This window comes from Bombus affinis, chromosome 2 (genome assembly GCF_024516045.1).
Source record: "Bombus affinis isolate iyBomAffi1 chromosome 2, iyBomAffi1.2, whole genome shotgun sequence".
Classification (NCBI taxonomy): domain Eukaryota; kingdom Metazoa; phylum Arthropoda; class Insecta; order Hymenoptera; family Apidae; genus Bombus; species Bombus affinis.
In genome coordinates, this window is record NC_066345.1 from 14403048 (window position 1) to 14427777 (window position 24730).

Below are 24730 nucleotides of genomic sequence, written 5' to 3' on the forward strand. Positions count from 1 at the left end.
GTATTATATGTTTCGTTATATGTTATACGTTTGAATTAAAATCCATAAATATAATTAAATTGATGTAGAATGGACACAGCCAGATTTCAAGTTACACTACTCAATTATTATACTGCGGACATTTGCACAATGTCATATTTATTGCGAACTAGAAAAAAAAAAAGAAAAATGGAATAATTTCTGAATAGAAATGAACTCTATCCATTAGAAATTGTAACGAGCTTAGATTTTCTGTAAATACATAAAAATTTGCAGTCTAGAAATTACAATGATTCCTCAACATTACCAATAGTAGAAATGTTTTACTTTAGCTTTGTACTTTATTCGATAAATTCTTAAACGAAACGACATTAGCTATTCAAACGCCACTAATTCTTCTCATATGTGAATAGAAATATCTTGAGAGGCATGCAGTTGCATTCTTCTGACCGGAAATGCCTTCAAAATAAAAGCGTACGCGAAACGTCTGATTCACCTGTGCTCGTTAAAGAGGAAAATCTGGCAAATGATGAAACTTTGATAAGTTTCGCGTTGAAGTTTCTCACGTTGATTCAGATTTTATTAAACATTTCAATTTTTACGATAATTTATATAATACCGGAAATTGATACAAACAACATTTTATTCCAATAAATACACGCATCAGCATATAGTTTCGAGTAGTTTCTAGTTTGTATAGGTTTTACTTTATCTATTTTATCTCGATTTTTATCTTCATCGATCGCAGTTTCCTCGGCGATACGTATTTCCGTATTCCACAATAGCACGAGGCACACACCATTGTCTCCTGATTTTTGTCACGACACGAAAGAAAAACGATTTTCCACCCGCAATCGCGTTACTCGATTATCCTTTGTTCCTCCTTTACTCCGTAACTACCGTGCAGTCTCTGATATAATCCTTTGACCACGTAAACCTCTCGACAGTTTGTCAGTTTATACCAGTTTTATTATTGCTGTTACGTGTGTGTCTGTTTTATTTGAATATTTAGCTACATCTCGTTAAGTTAATTTTTAAGCTTCTTAAATTATGTTTTTAATTTGCTTCAAATTTCACAATCGTTTATGCTGTTTCTTTGCCATAAATATATTTTTAGAAACGAGTCACTTCGTTGATATCTACAAATATTTCCAAGGAATGAAATTTAACTTTAAACGCGTTACTCCTCTCTTGAGATACAAATCTTCGAGAGGAATCTGATCTACGATCGTTCGTACCGCGTCAGTGAGATTCAATTTTCCAACATTTTGACAATTTTACACAGTGTTGCGATATCGCGCATCTTTGACACTGTTATTAACGTTGCTGCTACGGTTCGTCGATTATTTCTCTGCTGATATCCTCGTAATAATAAGTTCGATATAAATTTGGAAAGTTCGCAAACAACGACACTCGCGAAATAATGCGGTGATTCGAAGAAGATCGTCGTAGCCCTACGAAACGTACAATTTCCTTAAAAACTTACGTCGTCTCTTCCGTAAGTGCATCTAGCAATGCCACGCGTGCGTTACGCACATCGTGGTCATGAATAAATGATCCGACGATGCCGAAATAGCCGAAACGTTTCTGAAAATAATTTGCCAGGAAAACAATGTGATTTACTCGATTCGGTTACTTTACTTTACTCGATTCGGTTTCCTCAGACTTACGAGATCTTCCGAATCTCGCTTCTTTCCTTCCTCGTTTTTCTATTTACTCTGCTTATACGCTTCTTTCGTACAGGATCGAAGACCATAAATACAATTTGCACGGACCTTGTGAAACGTGGAGTTGTTGTAATTCCAGTCGAACGACCACGATTTTGCTTCGTCGCGTAATCTTCCACGCAAAACATTCCTTCTTCCCGGCGAGCATACTTTCGAAAACCTGTTTTTTTTTTAGAACCTCGATGCCGTTTGTGCCGATTTCAATATCGATGCCCACGACTTTTCGATCGAGACGATCAACCGTTCTTCGAACAATTCTTCGTAGGCTTAAGCTGTCGAGGAATATCGGTGCGCAACGTGTACTTGTTATTTTTTTTTCTAACATTAGAATCGAAAAACAGCTGTGATCAGATATAGAGAAAACGGCCAGGTACCTTCGTTCTACTTCTTGCTTCTTTTTATCTGCGCTGTTCGCATCGAATCGTCTCACGATACTTTTAATTTTCATCGACGATCGCACGATGAAAGAGAGAACATATTCCACTCTCAATCAAACACTTAAAGAGACCTTGTACTTTGAAGAGCGCATAATAATCGTACGCAGAGCGAAACAAAGAGCAATCGAATTTCATTATTCGAAGATACGAACAATGGACGCCGATGAATCCTGCGCGAATTTCATTGCTGCGTCTGATCGAGGAAGTGTCCACCCTATGGGGTCACGCGATACACTCACCCAGGTTGAGTCTGTGAATCACCCAGGATTTCGAGACTCTTTCTATTCCCAAGAATTTCTTCTGTAGAGCCGACGACCGCAAGACTCGATTCTGAGTCGGGTTTCTTGCACGAATTTCGAATGCAAATGAGCCGAAGTGACTAATCGCTAGACGAATCCGATTTAATTCGAATATCAATCGATTCGTACGTTAATTTTCTGCGGATTATATAAATTAATGGACGATGGGAAGCAACGACCAGTGGCGTTTTATATTAGGAATTGGTATATCATAAATTAAAATTATTTCAATTTATTAAAATTATTACGAGGGAAAGTGACGTGGAGGGAAAGATTCGTTCAGTTCGAGTGAGAAACGTCGAACTTCGATGAAGAAAATTGTTAAAATTTTGCTTTTGATTTTTGGAAAGATAATTTCATTCGTTAAATTGTTATTTGTAGTTAAGTTAAAAGTTATGCCTTAAATTGTATCCACCAGGGTAATCAATTTAATAACAAGCGTGCCTATTAGGAAGAGAAGGATTATAATAAATGATTATGGTGTTAGAAGTAATTCAGTCGAAAAGATGTAAAGCAATAGATATAAATTTTATGTGAACTGATCAAAGAAACCTATTTGCCTTGTTGGTTAAAAGTTATGTTTAGTCATTCGATGACTCATCTCGGAACATTATGATAATGAACGTAATGACGTTCGACTTTGACTAGATAAAATTCATATTAGCGAAAAATTTTCCATAATATAATAAAAGAATATCATAGGAAATATTCGCTACTTGAAGATAATAATTTGAAGATTGGTACGAAAGGAAAGAATTTTTCTGTATATATTTCACACGTGATAAAATTGCGAATTATTGTCGATTATCTATCGACTAAATTAATTTTGAGAAGGCTGTGATTCTCGTAAAATTGATTACCATACCTGCTGTGACTTATCAGTATATTTATTATACGTGCTGTTTTCTTTTCTAAAGATAATTTCATGGAACTGTTCGATATAAGAAAAATGTTGTCTTTTTTTCCTTTCTTTCTGGAAACGCGATGGAATGTATTCAAGACAAACGGGATGATTCTTCTCATAACGATAATACCGATATAACGAGTTATCGAACCGTTTCCCGTTCTATATTCTTTTAAACAAATTATAAGAGGAATTGCAGAAGTGCAATACGACGAATCGTAAAAGATAACATTTTTACAATTATCGGTAGATTGTCTACGAAACAAATATTCGTTTCGAATGATACGTACGTACTGCGATAAAAATTACTTACCTGTTAACGTTAGAATGTTTTAATTACTATTAATTCTATTTATTTTATATGTACGTTTAAATAACAGGTTCGGTCGTATCTTAGGCTACCTACGTCGGAAAAGATTCTAAAAGTCAATCTTTTACTTTGGCGCAATTAATTATTTATAGATATTAGAAGTCGTTAAAAAATAATAAATTAAAAGATTGATGTTTCGTTCGTGCAAATGAAAGATGAAGAAAACGCACACGCGTAAACACGCGAATCTCACATTTCAAAAATAAAGTTACCAATGCACGCTTTATCGAAGCAAAATTGCCCACAGCTCCCCGTCTCTTGATGTTCGATTTTTGGAAAACAAAACCAGGTCGGACCGTTTCCACTCGACGATGAATGAAAGTCTTTCCATTCGAGATATACGTGAGTGAAATACGAATTAATGAAAGCCGAAAGAAGAGGGCTATTTTGAATGAAAATAGGGGAGCGATCGGAGGTTGGAAAGAGAAACAAAGACGATGGCTAAAGATGATGGTTCCTCGCGGTTTTATTTCGACCGAAAGAGGAAAAGGACGTGCGCCTCTTTTTTCCTGACCCTGTGGCTGACCCGAAGATAGAATCGCCAGTTTGGAATGCATTTGCATTAATTCGGTCCTAAGCCTATTTAAATGCAGCAAAATCGAGTTTGTAATCCTATCTGGAACGTTTTGCAGAAAAAGGTTCCACGCACAAAGACCCAACCAGGCCATGGAAATTAGGGGGTGAATCGATTTCTGCGAATTCTAAGACTTGCTTTTAAAGGGAGCCTAGTAACATACTTGTAATACGTAGAATTCAAATAATAATTTAATTATTAACGATCACGGTTTATTAAAAATAACGTATAACGCGAGTTCTGATATATAATACGATGCAAACGATCGTCCCCATTAATAAATATACAGTGGCGTGAATAAATTATAAGCTCAACATCTCATTGTTTATAACATTACAGTAAAAATTGACAAAATCTTGTACGTAATTTATGATATTACAATATGATATTTTCTTCCGTTGAAATCGGGGCGAAACTAAATTTTCTCTTAAAATTCTGCTTTCTTTTTCTGTGAAAAAAAATAAATTCAATGTTCAGTTTTCATCCAATATTTAGTGATTTTTCTGTATTCTTGATTACTCTGTTAATTTGTTACGTACGCTATCCACTAATTGATTTATAGTTTCGTTTTGAATATCCACCCACGTAGATTTTACTATTTCTTCAAATTCAACCACGTTTTCTATAGGTGGCCTCTCCTGATCGTAAATTTTTCTCGCTAGAATTTCTCGCAGCTAGTCATCGTAATAATTCATTAGCACAATAGCGTTGTCTCGTTGAAAAATTGTCTTTTCGCCATCTATCTCCTTTGAAAGGCAATAGTTCTACATGCAACGTCTTCCAACATTCAACAAAGTTCAATCACAATTTATAAAGACAATTTCGCTTAACATATCCAGATACGATCGGATTTCGTCAGAAGTTGCTTGGAGATATCAAAGAAATAATGGCAAGAATTGGTTCGAGCTTATAATTATTCGCAACAACTGTATATCAAATAAATCGCAAATGCAATTGCCAAATTAACTTAATTAAAAAATCAATCAACGATCCGCTTGAAATTCACTCGACGATTTAGCGATAACATTACGAATAATATTCACGATCCTTTGTTTCGTTCGATTATTCAATTTGATTCACATCGTAGCGAGAAATCAGTGTGTTTCTAAAGAACCGATAAGTTGCACGAAGGAATTTATTATGGTGGTTTTATCGTGTTGCCGATGCGCCGGCACGTGCCCAGGCGCCACGATTCTTCATTTCTTCGTCGAGTCTCAGATACTTTCGTAGATTTTGAATACGTTTCTCGTGAAATCACTTTACTTTTTCCACCTCTTCTCTTATCCGTTCCTTGCACGGGACTGCTGTGAATCTCTTTTTGTCCGGCCAGTATTCGGAGAAGTCACGCGTGGCTGTGATAAAGAAAAAAAAAAAGAAGAAAATGAAAGATTACCAAGTTCCGAGCTTTGAGTGATCAATTCATTTAGATTGCGAATTTCCGAGAACATTTTTCTTGATAATTATCTCGCCTACCTATCGTTAACTGCGTTCGCAAATGAAAAATTGAATTCGAGCATGAAGCGGTTGCAATTCACCCCGTTGTATCGTAAGTGCTTTGCCGGGTAAAAGATGCGAGAACGACTGGTTTATCGCTACTGCTAGATGAAATCTACGCTCGTTAGTCTGCTCTTGCGAAGAAATGCACGGTGAAACGGTTCGTTTTGTTCTCGTTTGATCGTGTCGAGCGATCATTGCAATATGCTTGTATTATTTCGCCACTTTACGGCGAACAAGATATTTTCTTTCGAAGCAATTTTTACCTTCGTTTCCGTAATTTTACCCTGTAAATAACAATCAGCAGGTTATTACCGAGCAAAGTACGTTCTGTATTGAATTTTCCACGGAACATGTGCAATATTTATTCGAATAGGATCGCTATGATATAAATAATTTAGAAAATACTTGCAAATATTTGCGAATGAAAAACATTCGGAGAATATTCACGCAGGAAAATTCCAAATTGCATAGAACACTTGCATGAAAAATATTCCTTCTTTCTTAGAGCGTGCACAGTCTAACCGCGAGGAATTCGTGAGAAATAAAAGAACATCTCGATCATCAAGAGGCCCGTGAAAGGAGTCAGTTGGCCGCGCCTAAAAAATCATCTGGTCAACCGACTGTTTGCTTTCTCATTCCATTGTCACCGTCTAATTCTAATCGTCTATCGATGCTGTCGACTCAGCCCTCCTTTGTCGCTTCCTTTCTGCTTTTTTTACGTCTTGGTCAAGGTTATCTCGTGACAAGCCAAACTCGATGAAACGAAGGTGGTAGATTCCTTTTAAGGATGAAAAATGTTGCAACTGGTCCCATTAAGAAAGAACGAAGATATACATATGTAGATGATAGATTAGCTTAAAGCCAGCTTCGTCTACGACAACGTCGCCAAAGACTAGAGTAGTCTGTAAAGGAATCTTTAGCGTCGACTATAAGGATCGCATGATTTCAGCTCTATTCGATCGCTTTGGATCGTTCTATTGGATCGTTCTATTGGATCGTTCAGCTCTATTGGATCGTGCTTTATAAAAATTATCCAGATGAAGTGAATCGCCTCTTCGAGCCTCCCTTCCAATGGCAAATCTATGTGCTCGTTGACGGTGATTTTTCACAGTTTAAACTCGCGTGGAAAAATCGCGCGAATATATTCCAACTTCTTACGACGATATAGAATTTAACCGGAATTTTGGGAAAATCACTCTTCGTATACGCTGACGTAATATCCAAAAAGTCACAGTGATCGCGAAGAAGAACGTGGTTTGTACGCGGCAATGCGATTTGGCTAGCCCAACTTTTTTGATTCATTGTGTTCACACGGAACGTCTGTGACCGGACTGTCTGTTTTTTTTAATGAGTCAACATCCTTCCTTGTAGCAAACTCTGCGAACAATTTGCTCGCGGTTTCAATCGATACGACGTATCGGTCAGTCTATCACCTTTGTGGTATCGCTTTTGTGATTCATAGTGCGACCATTGAGCAATCAATGCGGTGGCTTCCTATTAATCTACATGCGAATTTATTTGCACTTGCTTTCCAATTGCTTCGTACATGTTATATGTGTATTGCCTTGTGTCTGTACTGGTATCCGATTGCACTCTGAAGAAACTCTCAAGTACTCCAAATTGCGCTTAAAAGAGCTAAATCATGATCGAACACGATTCAAGTAGAATGACAAAAGGAATCGTTCCGAATCCTATGAATACTACGGTTCCAAGTCGAACGTGAATTTTCCTCTCTAGTTCTTCTAAATAAAAAAAAAGAACAAATTCCTCGTAGAATCGAAATTTTTATTCTTCGCGCGACAGATGAGACTATTTATTCGTTCGCGGTCTCGGTTGCGGTGGAATTTCGTAGAAAGAGAGGGGAAACGAAAGCACGGGGAGTTTCCTTTCATGAGTCGCGCGCGAAACCGGAAGAATCGATGCCATAATCGTTGATGGATGAGCCGCTGATTCATCCATCATCGACGAGTGGAAGCTTCCCTCGTTCGTTTCTTCCTTTTTTTTTCTACCGTGCAACAAGTAACACGGTTTGATTATGCATCGGACACGAAGGTCGGCTTGTAACTCATAAGCTGGCCAATTGAACGAAATTTATCGCGCAAACGAGTCAGAATAGATTCGCCGAGTTCTGGGTCACTGATTTTCGCCAAAGAATTCGATAATTTCCGCGAATCGTGATTGGTGGAAATTTAAAAGGATAAGAGAGGGAAGCAAGATTAGATAAGTCGACACGACCTCAAGCATAGAATTAAATGTGAAATTAATTAGATGGAAAATCGAAGCCAAGTGAATTGTTTTATCGATTGTTCCGCTTTCATTTGCCAGGATATATCAAAGTACATATTCCCAGCATCGAAATATAAATCAGAAATTCTTTTCTATTCTTCTTGCTTCTTATTATCTTCCGAAGATTCGTCGAATTTAATCAATTCGACGAGTTCTCCGAGACTGTTCCTATTGCAAAGACGAACGAACGTAAAGAGAGAAGATTCTACTGCTCATCTTCCTATGTAGAAAGTTAAATAGCTAAAACTAATCGACGAATTGACCGTGACCTGCAGGAATATATTCCCTTACGGTAAATAGTCAGGAGATAGTACTCATTATAATTCATAATTCCTCGCTGACTGATTTCCATAACTCGTTAATTTGCCACAAAGGCGAGTCGTTCGGCGTAGACTAGGTCGACGCGACGAATCTACTGTTAGATTTTTGTCCACTATTCCCTTCGAAATGAACCTCGATATTTCTGAGAAAACGATCCTCTTTAAGGCAAATAGATTCGATCGGATATTCAAACGATTCTTATTAAAGATAGACCGATTCGCCGTTAGTATTCGACTTTTTCTCGAATCGTGTTTCGACAATCCATAGCTTACCCGTAACTACCCTCATTTTCGCTCGATATATCAGTCATTTTCAGACAGACGCGCATCAATTAAAAGCACACACGCTAGATACGTGCAGATTGTGGTCGTGCGATCGTCAGATCGACAGAGTTTAGTCGATTTTAGTCGAAGCTGACGTAGATCTAACGCAATATCGCTACGAGCTTGATAGTCTCTATTTAGCCTCATTAATTTTTTTTTCAAGACTGCACGCTATTGCAGTAGACTAGAATACGAGTAAAATGTTCACAACCATTCAAAGTTACGAGATAGACTCGTTTCGCACCTTATTTTTTGCAGTTACTATCATTCACCGTGTCATTTGTTCTTTATTTAAAAAAAAAAAAAACAATCTCGCCCGGAAATTATTATACTTAGCTCCTTCTTTCGTAATGTCGTAACACAGAAGAGACGCGATTTATCACGTCATCGGTTACTATTTTTCATTCGTGGGAAGCTAAAGTAGCGTGTTAGAAGTCACGGTGAAATATGGATCAAAAGTTATCGATGGAAAATAATTACCGTGTGTGCGCAGTGTGCAACTAAATATTGGATATCTCTCGAAATTTTCCTCCAGCATCAGCATCTTGTTTTCCTAGTAGGAGCTGCACCAAGCAGAAAAATTTATTTCAAGAAAATCACACTCAAGATATTTCCCATCGGCATCATCGGGAAACTGCGAGACTCGCGAACACGGGTCTATCGCAACGAGAAATCTAGTCTGCAGTCGCGACTGTTAAAGCAGGAAATCTGTTACAATTAAATAATTGGTCAGGCGATAGACACTGTACGGTTCACTTTACTCTATGGAAATTCCTAAGTCAGCGCTCAAGTTAACCCTCCGTGACAGTGGTTGTCAGACTGCGAACTAAAACTTTTAGTGTAAATATACGTAAATATACGGTGAGAAGGTAGAAAATATCCAAAGTATAGTACTCGTTATAATATTCAGTAAGAAAAGCAAAAGTTCTTGGAAAATTCGTATTTGCATGCGTATCCGCATTCTAGTCATGTAACTTGTAACTTGCATGGATATATTTTTTACATTCTTCTGTCTTACTCGTGAGTCATTAAATATCGTAGCATGTTATTAACATGTCGTTATGTCAAGATCGAGCGATTTGTTTATAACCCAAGTCTCGATGAAAATGTTGCGAATCGAGAAATTGTAATTAATTAGAATTCTCTCCTTTCGACGCAAATATAAACAGGCGAAACGATATTCTAATCTCATTGATAGTCTTGAACGTGATAGTGTTGTACGGTGTTCTTCGATGGAAGATTCACATCTTTTGATGTCGACAAGGAAAAATCAATTTACTCGTTTTGATGTCTAATTTCCACGTTGCTTCCGTGTTACGGTAAAAAAAAGAAAAAATGGAGTCGTTGCGTCTGATGTTACGTGTACGTTGCACGTAATTCTGCCCGATGACGATTAAAACGCGCTGATTACATTCGTTACGTGAAGTCGAATCGCCCTGCATCTGTAGGATTGTTTGCTACGAACTGCGAAAGATGACGAAGAACGATATGAATTATTTGTTTTCTGTCGTGGTATTGTTGCTAGAAATTGTTATGTTTTTCGATGAATTGCGAGGCAATTTCAGCGAGATTCTACGCAGTGGCGATTGCGGTGTAAAATGGAAGATTCAAAAATACGTAGGAACAGAAAGAAGAAAGAAATGAAAGGAAAAATTTGAGATAAAAATATATAAAGCGATTTAAATTAGATTTTTATTTATCTTCGAATATTATAGAATCTTAGAATTTATCCGACAGAAACCAAACATATAAAAGAAGAAGAGTTTCGATAATATCTATGGGATGATCGATCGATAGAAAAGTGCTTTTTAATAAAAATAGTACTTTCGTTCATATGTGACGAAATCATACAAAAAGAAAGTTTCATCGGCTGTTACACTGTTCAATTTTCATATCGTAGCTTCTGTTCAAAAACTAGCAGTGATGTCGCGTCGAAAATATCTGGGAACACGTTGTGAACATCCTGGAATATGTTTTGATAAAAACGGATCAACAAATGGAATGACATCATTTTGAAAAAAATTCTTTTCATCTGTAAGTTTCGAAAAAGAAACATTTTTATGAAGGAATACTATAAATTTCCAACGTTTTGACATTTCCTGTTAAAAATGTAAAACGATGTTCTTAAGACGCGTGGTACACCGAAAGAAAAAATATCTTTTTAGCGCAAGTTCCGAGAAAGATATTTACTTGACATATCGAAGGAGAGCAGTTCTTGAATGACGATGCAATTATATGAAAAAATCAATTTATTCGTACACACAGATACAAAAATCTTTCATTTCAATTATATACGTAGATTTAGGTATAAAGAAATATAATAATTCCAATCGGTTCCTGCGCGATAAATGCGCAGGAATAAAATAATCTTAAAGATATTTCTTTTCAAGATAGTTGGTGTCACTAGAACCCACAACGACGATCGAGCATGAAGATCGCTTAGTAATAGAGAATATGACTTATGGTTTCCTCTGTGTTCCTCAGAACCATAGAACCTTCGATGGTAACCTCTGAGAAAAAGAGCTGCATCAGCTTCATCCTCCTCTGCAATCAAAATTCATGAAAATTCCTCACCTCTTCGACTTTCTATTTTTCTTTGCCTCTCTTCATTTAAACGTCTCTTCATTATCATCGTCATCTGCGTCCTTCCTGATCGTGACATTTCGTCCAGACCAATAACAAATGATTCCTATGCAAGGATCGGCCGCGTAATTATGCGCAAGGTTTGCAGGATGCATCGTATTACCATTTCGATTGAAATGCATCGCGATGGATGATCCGTAAAGGCCAACATATCCAGTTGACGAGATCTACGCTGGCCTACAATGGCGAATTTCTACGATAAGAATGCAACTTGTCGCGTTGCATCGTCGAATAGCATCGGCGAAAATGCGTCAGCTTTTAGCATCGTCTCCCACGGCTACAACCCAGTGACTCACAACGCCAATAAGTTTCGTTCCTTCTCTTTCCTCTCCTTTGTCTTTTTCTTTTCTTTTCTCTATTTTCCCCCCTTTTTTTTAAAGTTCTTTCCTGTATCCATTTCCTTTCTTTTCCATCGGCCGTGGAAGATTTTATTTTTGCCGAATCGATGATACATCCAGAGAACTCGTCGAATCTGGATGCGTCGATCGCCGAAGAATCTAAAATGGCAAAGGGATGAACGATCGATCCTGCTGCGACAAAATGATCGATCACAGACCGAAATCACGTTGCATCGATCCTTACCGATCATTGGTTAAACACGAATCGGAGATATGGAGGTTGCTAATAATTTTGAATTGTTATTTTACAGCATCGGCTCCATGGCTTTCCATTAGCAAAGAAAATGAAGGAACTTTGACAGAGATTTATTTCGTTCTTTAAATACAGTGACGACTGTTTTATCTTGGATATTTTTGTACTTTTTTATACATTATGCAAATCCTGCGCATTTAAAATGCTCCGTAAATGCATAGAGACGTGTTCTCTGGGAAGACGTGTTCTATGCGCGAATGCGAGAAAATTACACACGGTACGAACATTATCATATTTGTTTCTGTAATCGTAAGGTAACGAATTATCATCGCTATTAGAGAAGTATCGGTGTAGACACCACATTCATCAGAGTGTCATCCTGCTCGTCGTCTCTTTGTTTCAGGAAATTTTTCTTCCGGTAAATATAGTGGATTGTCGGTGATTCACGCATTTAGCAAGTTAACCGTTTTAAATCGACTTCTCAGACGCGTTAATTGCCATAAATAATTCTTTTAAAACCATACGTATTGCGCAAAAGAAAAATCTCGACATTTCTCCAAATAATTCTTATATTTGCTTTGTGGCAATTGCAAAATTCACAGTTTCCTCGTGACAGTTTGGAAAAGATAACGAGTGCAAAATTATTACGGACAATTTTGTATGTACTCGGACAATACCACCCATTGATTCCTCCAACTGTATCTCTCAATTCGTTTGTAAAAGGAATAGGAAATGAGAAAAATGGACAGGGGACAAGGGAGAAATTGATGTACAAATAAGCGGAGAAATGGATAAATAGAGAAATGAGATGAAAGAACAAGGGTGAATGAATGATTGAAGACGTAATAGGAAAAGTGGGCATAAAGTGGGAGAAGATTGTCCGCAAATTGATGAAATCTTTCCAGGATACAATTTTTTCAAAATATCGCAACGAAGTATAACCACTTGTAATGTTTCGTTGAGCCTATAATAGCCGGTATTTTTTCCAAAAGCTAAGTGTTATCCCTAACGATACGATTATCTTGCTCCTAGTACAAGTTACTCGCTGGAATCTTAACTGCTCGTTTTCTAAGAAATTTCACACATTAATTAATCTGTCGCTGTACTATCTGAACCGATCTGATCATCAGGTTTTTTCCCCCGATGAAACAATTAAGTGATTTCAACTCTTAGAACATTCCATCCGTTTGATGAAGACAGGGGAAAATTTTTAAATCCGATACTCTGTTCATCGAATTCGTATTGCACGAACTGTCTTTATAATTAAAACTATGACAGCAATTATCACATAGAATTATAACATCTGTCGTGTTAAAATACCCGCTTCGAATAACCAAGTAACGTTAACATTAAATTTTCAATAAAAAACGAACCTATCGTACCTTTCTTGTTCGTCGATCACGGTGACAAGAAAAATGTAATTATCGATTAGTGGAAAGCTGAAGAAACACGAATGTATCACGTCTCTCCTCTGCGTATAATCTTCGAATCAACACGGTGGGGTAAAAATCTAACGATCCAATTTGTAAAGCAAATTCTCCCGAAAACTATGTTAAACGTAGCCTCGAAACCTACCTTAAAAGTAAAATTCCTTCGATCAAAATTATTTTAACATCGTTCGGCTGGATCAATCGGCGACAACACGTGCGATGCATGCGAGAACTCAACTACCAATTTGCTAATGGAAAACAAATATCGGGTGTGAGTGGGAAAAAGGCAGGTGGAAACACGGTTTCGAGGCATGGACGACCGTTCGATAAAGACGATCGTGCAGGCACGTGCCTGTACTCCGCTGGCTTCGTGAATTTATACGGCGAGCGGGATGACGGAAGTGGCTGGAACACCAAGAGTAGAAGATACGACTGGAGGAAGTCGTTCGACTCGCCTCGATCATGCAGACGCTCTCAATGTAGTCGTATCTACTCGGAATTCAACGTGCACGTCGTCCAGATGAATTAACGACCACCTCACCCTGAAGGCGAATCGATCTGGCAATTAGATTCGAAATTTCGAAAATCTCAGGACTCTGAGGCCTCCGTGTACTACGTGCCTCGATTCTCCAAGGTCGATATATGTATTCGTGATAATGGAACCAGCTGTGCCTGGAAAATTTCTGTTGGTAATTGCATTGCAGCATTGCATATTGAATTAATGTGTGAAGAGTAGAACGATCTTGATGCGATCCTTTTGCTGTTTCTTTTATGTCTCGTCTTTTTTCAATTACTTGAACGGGAAACGAAGTGTAGACATTTGTTTCTAGTTATCGTACACGTTAATATATTTGCATAAAGTCAAGTTTCGATGCGAAGAAAATATACACGATCCATGCTAAAAGGACAGGGAATGGAACGAAATACAACGTTCAGATCAGTCGGATTAATTTGGTTTTACAAGTGTTTCGCGTGTTATTAAATATTTCTATGATATGGTCGATTGAAGTTTCATTTTTAATACAAAAGCTCATAGGACGGTAGAATAAAATTATACAAAGCAACGAGCATAATCGTTGGAGGAAAATAGATTGGTATTCACGACATTGTGCAAAATTAACTTTACTTTTCAAATGACCAATGAAATTTTTATTTCAGCGTACGAAGTAAATACGTTTCTGTAATTTGCTAAGCAGATCATCGAATTCGAGGCTAAATGCTATTGATGGATAAAAGGAAGGAATGAAAATATCGCGATCGATGTAACGATTAAATCATCGATTGTTATTCAATATAACGGGAGAAGTTACTACAGCGATTTATTAAAATTCCGCCAAGTTGAATAAATGCAACTTTATCGCACATTCATTTGGTATTCCCTGTTCGTGTAGATCGACGTTTACAAGGCGATCAGGTGTAAAGCAATTGCAACGAGATCACGCTTTCTCGGATCGATGTTGACGCAATTTCTCACCGGCCATGTCTTTCTCCATTCAGAATTTCTAATTTTACGGTTCGCTTCTTATTTACTGATGCAACGATCGCGATCACACGCAATTAAACAAGTCGAATTTCAAATTCTTCGGAGTAGGACGAATAGGAAGTTACGGTTGGCGACTTTCTAAAATTCTACTTTCCATCGTCTCAAACGATTCACGTACAATATCGTACAATCTCGTTCGTAAGCCACCGAATATCGAAACGTAATTTCGATCGGTCCATTCGGACCAAAAGATTCATTTTTCAAGCGCTTCCTCGCATCCTTAAAAATAATGAGCGTCGCTGAAGTGCTCCGCATAATGAAAGATATATGCAACGACTTTGTCACTTTATTGTGCATGCGATTGGCAAACGATCGAACGATCGACAAGGTACACTAATATGAAGAGCTGATGATCGGTCGAGAACGAAGGTTTGCGAGTGTGCTGGCGGCATTTCGAAAAGCACACGAAGGGATTCCAGTAACACGACCGTCCTTGCTGGCCGGGAAATCGTCTGAATAATTCAACGTTCCATTCAGAAATCGTCTATGGCATATCTAATTTTTTATATGCAAACGCTAGGCTACGCGGAGGCCCTCTTAGTTTTCGCGTTCGAGATGAGTCGGCCAACGTTTCCTATCTTATTGTCTTTATCGCGATGGAAATATCAAAGCTTCGCCGTTCCATTAAAACGTTCGATCTAACGATATAATCAGATCGTTCCTTGGGCAAAATTTCGTGCTAAAGCGAAGCGAAATATTTAGCCAGGAAGAAGATTCTTCTGTATATTCCTGACATTTTGTTATTACTGCAGCTTTAGCTATATCCTTTATATTTACTAGCGATCTATCTATCCATCTACTTTCTACGAAAATTTCTGCAATTTCATACGATTAATTAGTTTGTAGAAACTTGCAAGCGTATAGTTTGCGCATAATTCATCTACCTGTCGGTATATAGATTAATAACGCGTCAAAATTTCTCATGAAATTCATCTATGGAGACGCTGTAACGATCGAACACCTACGCACATATAAGCTGCACGTGGCTGTAGATTTGTTCAATGTTGCAACGATACTAAACATACAACCCCACGCAAAAGCTATTTCTGAATCGAACGAAAATTCCTCTGTTTTAATTTTCCTGGAACACATTCCCTCCATAGTTCTCGTTTTACGCAAACTCTTATGTCTAAACCTGTAAACCGACCCTCAGAGTAAATCAATTTTTACTTGTTATCCATGCTATTCTTCGATCTATACGATCAGAAAGTATGAAACGTCGTAACAAAGGCGAATTTAACCCACTGTCAAACGTTTACAAAAGTGATCTCGCCACCGAACCTGGGTTAAGCAACCTACCACATGGTGCACGTGTGTCGATCATGTGAACGCGCTACGTTCGTTGAAACACAAACGAGGGAGGTCGTTCGCATAATCCTGTCCCTTTTCAAGCACGTTCGAATCGTGTGTCGAGCTCGCGGGTCGCTTGTGAGATTTGTATTTAACGCGTTGTTGAACGGAGTAACGATCGTCGAGGGAAACAACCGCCAGAAGATTCATGTTTTACACGCGCGTGGCAGAGGAATAGGTGTGCGCATTGAGAAAAATAAAACGACCGAAGAACACGCATTCCCGCATAAATGCATTCGGACGTGGCACGCCTCGCAGAGATGGTGCGCGATATATCGGAATGCGGCACGTTCATGGCCATTTTTCTTTCATCTGGCCCGCAGTCGTTACGTGGAAACGCAACGAAAATTCGAGGAACCACGCGGCTTCTGACTCGTAGTCGATAGAATTGATAATTCCTGTTTCGTAATAGTCCTCGTGTGGATATGACGCGGCTGCACGGTTCACAGTCTGTATCACTGTGTAGAGTCCTTTTGGCAGGATGTAGGACAAAGGATAAAAGGGTTTCTGGAGCCGATGATATTCGATCGTTCAGTCTATACCGGAGATGTCTTCGTGTAAACTTTCATCAGACAGTGAGATCTTCGATGCAAGGTACACGATATACGGTGGCTAGAGAAAGTATTGGCACGTGCGTTTAATCGATATACAAGCATTTTTTCGTTTCGAGTCTTATAAATTTCATCGAAAAATATAAGGAAAGATCGGTAACACATCCAAACCAGCTGGTCGCTGAAGCGAGCAAAACTCTCATAGAAAGAAGACTAAAAAGAAAACACCCCACTGATCTCATTAAAGAAATAAGATAGCCAAACTCGAAGATAGTATCCACATGTTATCTAGCAATTAAGTTAGGAAAATTTACGAAATGTCCAGCTGGACAAATTGTAAAGTACAAATTAAATAACAATAATAAAAAAAATTGCATCTTCGTAGTATACATATTTTATGAATTGATTATAAGGTATCAACAACATCTCTATCACGGTGATGGAAAACCCTCGGGGGTGTTCACATATGTCATAATTTGACAACTCACGTACTTATTCACCCGGCGATTACAAACGGAAATCAACGTTCCCTAACAATGTGCTGTCCTTTGACCACACGCGTATGACGAGAAGATTAAAAGGTTTGCTCTTGCGACTGATCGCAGGTGTTTCTACTTTTAAGCCAACTATTTCTAGAAATTACGATCTATGACGCGAAAGGAAATTCTTCCCGTCCAAGTTGAAAATTATCCAAGACAGATGGATAGATTAGATACTGATACGAGCATATTGATAAGAAGTTGCTGAGATTAAGAAAAATTGTCGCGGTGTAGTTTTAACAGGTAACGAACACAATTCGATTGAGAATTAATATTGGCAAAACAGGCTGACATATTTGCCATCGTGATCAACAAATACCATCGCGTCTCAAATAATAGATTTCGCTATCATTGACAAACAGTCTCTATAACTTTCAGTACACGTATTCCCATTCTAACACAAGTGCCATTCAATTTCCACAAGCGCTATCAAAATAATCCCCAACTCATTCAACAAGCTCTCTCAATGCAGCCAAACAACCACCAACCGATTAAGTAACCATTTCGAACCATCGTTTTACCATCAATCGAAGTCTCATCGTCGGTGATTTATGCATCCTGCGGACACGTCGCGTCGTTTAATCGGTATGGTGGCAAGAAGCAAACTTCTTCCCTTTGCATTTTGTTTTACGACGGGTCCCAACCGACACCACTACACGAACGATGTTAGGGTCACAGACTTAGTATCGTTGTATCGGTAATGGTTGTTTCACGTGTTCGTACAATGGCTAGCCATATATATACAGTGAGGAACAAAGATAGTGGAACAGGCTACAGACTTTCCTCGTAAAATCCTATATGGATTTCTGAAAAATACGAATATCTATACTTCATTTCTATATCTTTCGTAAAATACAACTTTCAAGGGTTGAGGACAGTTATGACATGGATCTCACTTTCCTAAGTATGTACATATATTATGGATGTGAGTTATAACGAATGCAAAGGGCCTCGGTGTGTAATTAATGAATTTTGCTATTTGAATTTGCTCACGCCTCTCGATAAAAAGAATGTTGATGTTTTGAGTGGTGCTAATTCAACGATCAGAATAGGGGTTGTATTAACGAAAATCTACCAGTATCCAGATATTTATGAGTAGACTATAGATTCTTACGCAATTTCATATTCTTGTTAACAATTAAGGGAAAGAATCTACATGAAGATATATTTCTCTTGCAAAAATAAAAATTGAGAAACGTAGAAAATTTTGAGTGATACAAATTCAATGATCAGGATAGGGGTTGTACTACAAAAAATCTATCAGTGTCCACCTACGAGTAATACCACGGATTCTTAACGGAATTTCATACTATCGTTAACGTAACTAGGTGAAGGAATCTACACGAAAGATTTATCTCGCTAACTGAATATTACAAATACCTCACTAAATTTCCCATAAATGCATACAAAATTCATAGTCCAATTACCAACGATAGCGTGGTCGGTGTATCATTCGCGAAGGGAAGAAGCGGAGGACGATGATTGCCCTGCTGGCCATGGGCAAGTTCACTGATCCCGGTGTGTCGCGTTCGAAACGTGCCACGCAGAGACACGCTGGATACAATATACACACGGTTCGTTCGTGGCCACGCTCTTGTCGAGAGAGGAAGAGAGAGAAAGAGAGAGAGAAAGAAGAAATAAAAGGCAAAGGAGAGAAGAGTGACTCGAACTCGCTCTTACACCGTGAACACGGCCATGACGTGAAAGCAAAGAGAAGGCGTGCGTTACATCCGAGCGCTACGTTCCCCTCGGTTGCTGAATGTCAATGCTTAGGGCGCTTCTTAGAATTCCGGCGAAAAATCGATGATCCCCAGCCTGGTCAGCCCGATAACGAAACTCTTGAGTCGCGATCGTTCACCTTCCTCGTCGTTGGGCAAAAAAGTTGCTCCTGCAGAAAGGATTCGAGACGAATTTCTCGAGCTTTTATTTTCGCTTGTGTCTTTCGTTTCGAATTCGTTGTTTGGGTCTGTGCGAAGTTGAGATTCATGGCGGGGAGCGGAGTTTAGAGGTAATTCGGAGCATGGTGGTGTTTGATGGCCTTTCTATCGGTGAGCCGTCGGAAATACGACCTTCAACTAGCGAAAGTGGTTGGATAAATTTCGTAGGGTGCCTGAGCTGATCAGTTGTTTGTTCGTAGGGTACTTTTTATGTTGGCCTCTCACAGGTCTTTCTGGTTGTTTGGTGTCTTCGAAGTTGATGTAAAAAAATGTCTATGAAATCTGAAATCTGTCATTTTCATAAGTTTGATGATTACAGTGTTAGAGAGTGTTTTTATAAAAATATAGACTGGTATAAAACTTCGTAGTCTGGTAAGTATTAGTATGAATACTTATACGTAATAACTAGTATATCAGAAAATATTGGTTTTTACAGATGAACGATAAGTTCGTCATAAATTGGCACGCGATATTACGCAGCTTCCATGATACAAATCCCTTTTATATCGCCTCACTGTTCAATGTCTGTCGCTTACGTCTATCAAAAGGTACTCTTGTTTTTGTAATAGCTACGCGTCCTTAAGCTTATTCAGGCTCTGACCATGCTAACGTTAATTTCGAATTAAATTTATATACGCGGAGATATAATTCAAAAATTATAAGCTTCTTAGAGGACAGGATATTTAAAACGTTTCCTCATTGTCAGAAAGGAAACGATATAAAATTCTCTTATGACAATGAACGTAATAGTATCACTTGGACAAAAATACATTACCTTTACTTCATTGTCATTGGAACATTAAAAATGTTGAATTATGCTACTTTTGCGTCTTTCTCATTTTTCATTTTAGTGACTTGTAGATCACTCCCAGTATAACTTTAACGATTATGAAAATCAGAGGTCTCTATACATACGTGCATTTATATATTCATAAGCTTTACTTTCTTGATGCATTTCAATCTTCCATCTATTAATTATTATTTATAAAACAATCATTTCGTTATATTCTCTATTAACAATATAAATATTCACATATTCTATATCTTTGTTCTACAATCATCCTACTTCCCCATAAACAATTTCCCTCGCTCTAACGATACTCTCTTTATACATTGGAATAATCATCGATATCCAGTTCAATCATTAAACTTTTTCATCCATTTTCCTTTCTCCAGCCAAACGCCTCTATCGTCCAAGCAAGCGAACAAACGTTTCAACACGTCTGCCGTGTATTTTCAACAAGACAAAGGAGACAAAAAACGCGCAACCAGTAATTAAGTCTGATTATGGAACACTGGCAATTAATATCCCTGGCAATTAAGCAAGATGTTTTCCGCGAAACAGCGCTCCCGTCGCTGCTCATACGCGTCTCTGCCATAAAATCAATCAGCGTGCACGTGCTACTAGCCTATAGCCTATATCCTACTAGCCTATATTTACAGTGACTAACAAAACTCATGTATTTACAGTGATTCACTTGACATTTGTCATAGAAAATTTGTACGATCGTATTATATGAATTATACGAAATATTTTGCAATTGAAGATTGCGCAGATGAGAAACACGATGGGCCACGTTCCTTATCTTTTACTGTAGTGCAGTTTTATCAATATAATCACGATAGACACATCTCGTTACCGGTTAATTGGTGCAATATATATTTACAAAAAGTTTCTATGAGTATTCAAATACTTTCATGAGCAACAGCGTGTCGACAACTATTTACGCCGACCAAGGTAAAGTTCGACGACGATGATTGTACGAGAATTTTACGCTTTACCATCGAGCAAACAACGGCTAAGAGGCAACTGTACAAGTGGCATATTAATTGCAGACATCTCATCGTGTCGCTCTATCGACGATGAAAAAAAGTTGCTCGAGTGCACTGGCTGTTTGCACTCCGTCCGACGAGAGATCTTTGTCGCGTCTCGGTTTTCTCGTGTAAGACGCACGATTCTTCTTGCACCGAAACAAAAAGGACCTTGGAATCCTGTGGCTTGGTGTCACCGACATTCCCACAGGAGTCATCCTATTATATTTAAATTGGGCGAGCGTGCCTCACGCCCATATGCGAGATTGCTCGTACACGCGAGCACATATGCGAACACGTGAGCGTATACACTACCGTCCATAAGTATTTGGACACCTGGTGCAATTCGATCAGAAAGGTTGATATGTTTGTTATGTTTTCGAAATTTACGATCAAACAACGTTTCTCTATCGTTAATTCTTTACCTCGTATCAGAGCTGGAATAAAATATACTCTGTAAAAATTTTAACTAAAGAAGAGTGTGTTGTATCTGCAAGGGTAGTTCCATATTTGTCTGTGATGAATGGCTGATACTTCACGAAGTCCATACAAACTATTAGAATGTGGTTGGAAAAACATATTTCAATTGCTTCAAGACCCTTAACATTGAACAGACGCGCTTGAAGTCACTTAACTCATAGTAGGATCAATTTTCATCCGTCTTCGTGATTGCTTTTTTATTTGCGTTCTGGAATATTTAAAGAATATTATGTTCTTTTTTATTTAATATTAACTACTTGTTATCATCAATGTCCACCAATTGATGATAACACGCTGCTATTAGAGATCAAATTTAGATTAATAGTTTTATTTAAGAAAAATAGAGTTCTATATGAAATAAAATTCTAATCTCACCTCTTCTAATTTTTTATATAAATGCTTGCAACAATTCGGAAATGTCAGAATTTAAAATACTTATGAATGGTAGTGTACACCTCAGGTCAGAGCCACCGGCAAGCCCACCTATGTGAATCTTCTTCGATTTTCTTTCTTTCTTTTTTCCTTCGCAGCACGGAGTCGACAAAGGATGCACTTTCATTTGTCACCGAGCGATCCATGATCGCCGGAAGTGCGGAACGCTCGTCGCGTTAATATTTATGCTAAGCAGCGTATAATCAACTAACTGAATTTTTGTTGGGCCCCGGGAGGAACGTCTGATTGCTGGGCCACCTTTTTTGGGGTGCGAATTAGTCGAAATTGTTGATAGACGAAATAGGAAATAGAACTACCTCGATAATTTTGTTGACAATGACTTTAATAAAAATTTGTTTGGATAAACGCTATATTGTTCGAAGAGGTCTAAAGGGATATCATTCACAAATTTGTACGTATGTTTTCCAGAATACGTATTTTTTATGCTTATTATATTTTGGCACTTCACCCTCGAGAGATCTGTAATTTATAGTCGATTGTTCAATTCTTGTATTAAATGACGAGCCTTGAAGGAAACAATGATTGAATACCAAACATATGGTGCGTAATAATGAAGTATTTACCTAAAGGCGGATGAAACATTCTATTTAAAATTCTATAGTCAATTCTTTAAAGAATTAAAAATTAAATTTACAGTTAATTAAAATTTTGTACGACTAGCTTAGTTTAATTAGAGTACATGGTTATATAATATAAAAATATAGAAAAACGGAGTGAGATAAAAGAGAAATATGTATATATATCCAACAACAATACACACAGGCAGAACATTAAATTATACTTTTATTATATTCATAAAAATTAAAATGTACACACCTTATTGTTTAAGTTCATACTCGTATTAGCTTCTATGCAAGTATCGCAGTATGTATAATATTTAACAATAGAGGTATAGGTACTCTCGAGACGAGACGAGCTTACGAAAAGAATACATGAAATTTTTTATTTTGTTATTTCCTTGGGGTGATACGGTATTTTGTAGCTTACTTCCGATAATTATTAATATTATTGACTGCTTATAAAATAATACTATTACACAATAAGTCATCTCTCGGTTTACGACACAGTTCCGGTGTGACTCCATTAAACTTATTTATTCGCTTCAGCCTTCACATGGCTCTACGAGATCGAAAAAAGTAGTATACGATACTCTGTCTCTGGCAATAAATGAGGGATACCGCGCGATTCCGCTACGAGTCCGCTACTAAATCAAACAAAGAATGATTAGCTCTTTTTCCTTTTTTTCGAAGAAATTACATGGAATATATCACCTACCTATACTTTTATTTATTTTTTTTTTTTTTTCGTTAATGTATCATATATTTTTTTGCTTTTTTTACTTATCTGTCTTCACCGCTAAGCACGTCGTGCCACTAGTGCGTACGCCTGCGATCGGATGTGTGTGTGCGTGTGTAATACGTAAGTGATTGCTGTGTGAGTAATAAAGGTTAAGAGGTGCTGCTCGAGATTGTCGCGAAATCGAAAGGAAACCTTCGCTTCGTAATAAAGGCTATAGTAATAAAAATGGGTCCATTTATGGTTAAGCGTGTAGGCTAACACGTGAAGATAGGTGCTGAAAAAATGAGGCGAGAATTTAGTCGATATATCTTGTGTGAGGTTTAAGTCAGATTAATGCTAAACAGACTGCAATATTGATGGCAATAACGCGAGTTTGCATCGAGCCACAACTAAACTTAACTTCCATACAAGCACGTTCGTCGATGTAACGCGATCTTGTTTCCTTTTTCTCGGCTCCTTTAATCGTGCTCAGTCATGTTGTGTTGTGTTCATGTCCACGGGTGAGCAAGTGTGAGAAATGATCACACGATGCTTTCTGAAAGCGTTCTCCGTACAACGGCCACTGTAGCACCAGTGCGCGCGAAAAAGGTACGATGCTAATTCGATCGCTAACTATAATCTAAGTAATGGAATTTGAATCTTTTCGTCATGACGACGTGTTAATTGTTCACTATATGTATGCGTAACACGAAATAAAAGTCGCCTAAGCGCCTCTGATTTATCTTACTTTTTATTTTACACTCCCGGCTTCGATCTTTACTTCGACCGCGTTCGCAAACACTTATATCAATTCCTTGAAAGTCGATCACATTATTCGCATATTTTTCCATAACTGGTCCTCTTCATTGGTAATTCTTCTATTATGACTGATTGAGGTTAGAATTTTGACGCTTGATCGATCGGTACTGTACTTCGATAATCGTTATTCGAGTCGATCTTTATCGACTGTCCCACTTAATCGTACTGGACTATCGCGTCGCGTCGCGTCGTTTTCTTTTGAAGTTCTTTATTTTTTCGTGAAAATTGATTTGGAAAGTTTTTGTAAGTTTAATGATTCGTGTTAAGTTTTAATTACTGATCGTATATTAGTGTGTTCTCGCGAACGTAGTCGAAGCAACGTATCGTTACAATATCAAGGCGATCTAAGTTCGATTGCTCGATGTTCTTTGCTATTTTGCATTTGATTTCTACCATTATCAGGTAATAATTATTATTTAAATTTCTGAAGAATTTATTATAGAGCTGGTTATTTTATTGATCGAATTTGGTTGAGTACTCTTTTCTACACTTCCAGGAAACTGTATTGTGTGAATTAATATTAATATTTTTATTAGAATATCATTTAAAACATATTCAAGGTACCTTATTCCTTTGATTTTTCATCT

General features: G+C 37.8%; 2 long non-coding RNA genes across 5 annotated transcripts in view; one reads left to right on the plus strand and one right to left on the minus strand.

The window, feature by feature from the left end:
• Nucleotides 1-24730, plus strand: part of LOC126926745 (uncharacterized) — a 71313-nt gene that overhangs the window by 37169 nt on the left and 9414 nt on the right. For 3 of the 4 annotated variants that reach the window (XR_007714844.1, XR_007714839.1, XR_007714838.1), the window contains one exon: nt 20478-24066. The exons of the other annotated variant lie outside the window; for it this stretch is intronic. This is a non-coding gene — a long non-coding RNA (uncharacterized LOC126926745). Of the gene's footprint in view, nt 1-20477; nt 24067-24730 lie in introns of those variants that run through there. 4 annotated transcript variants of the gene reach the window in all.
• LOC126926786 (uncharacterized) lies at nt 10955-11630 on the minus strand. Its single transcript, XR_007714867.1, has 2 exons — nt 11292-11630; nt 10955-11227 (listed from the first exon to the last, which is right to left on the minus strand). It is a non-coding gene; the product is annotated as an uncharacterized LOC126926786 (long non-coding RNA).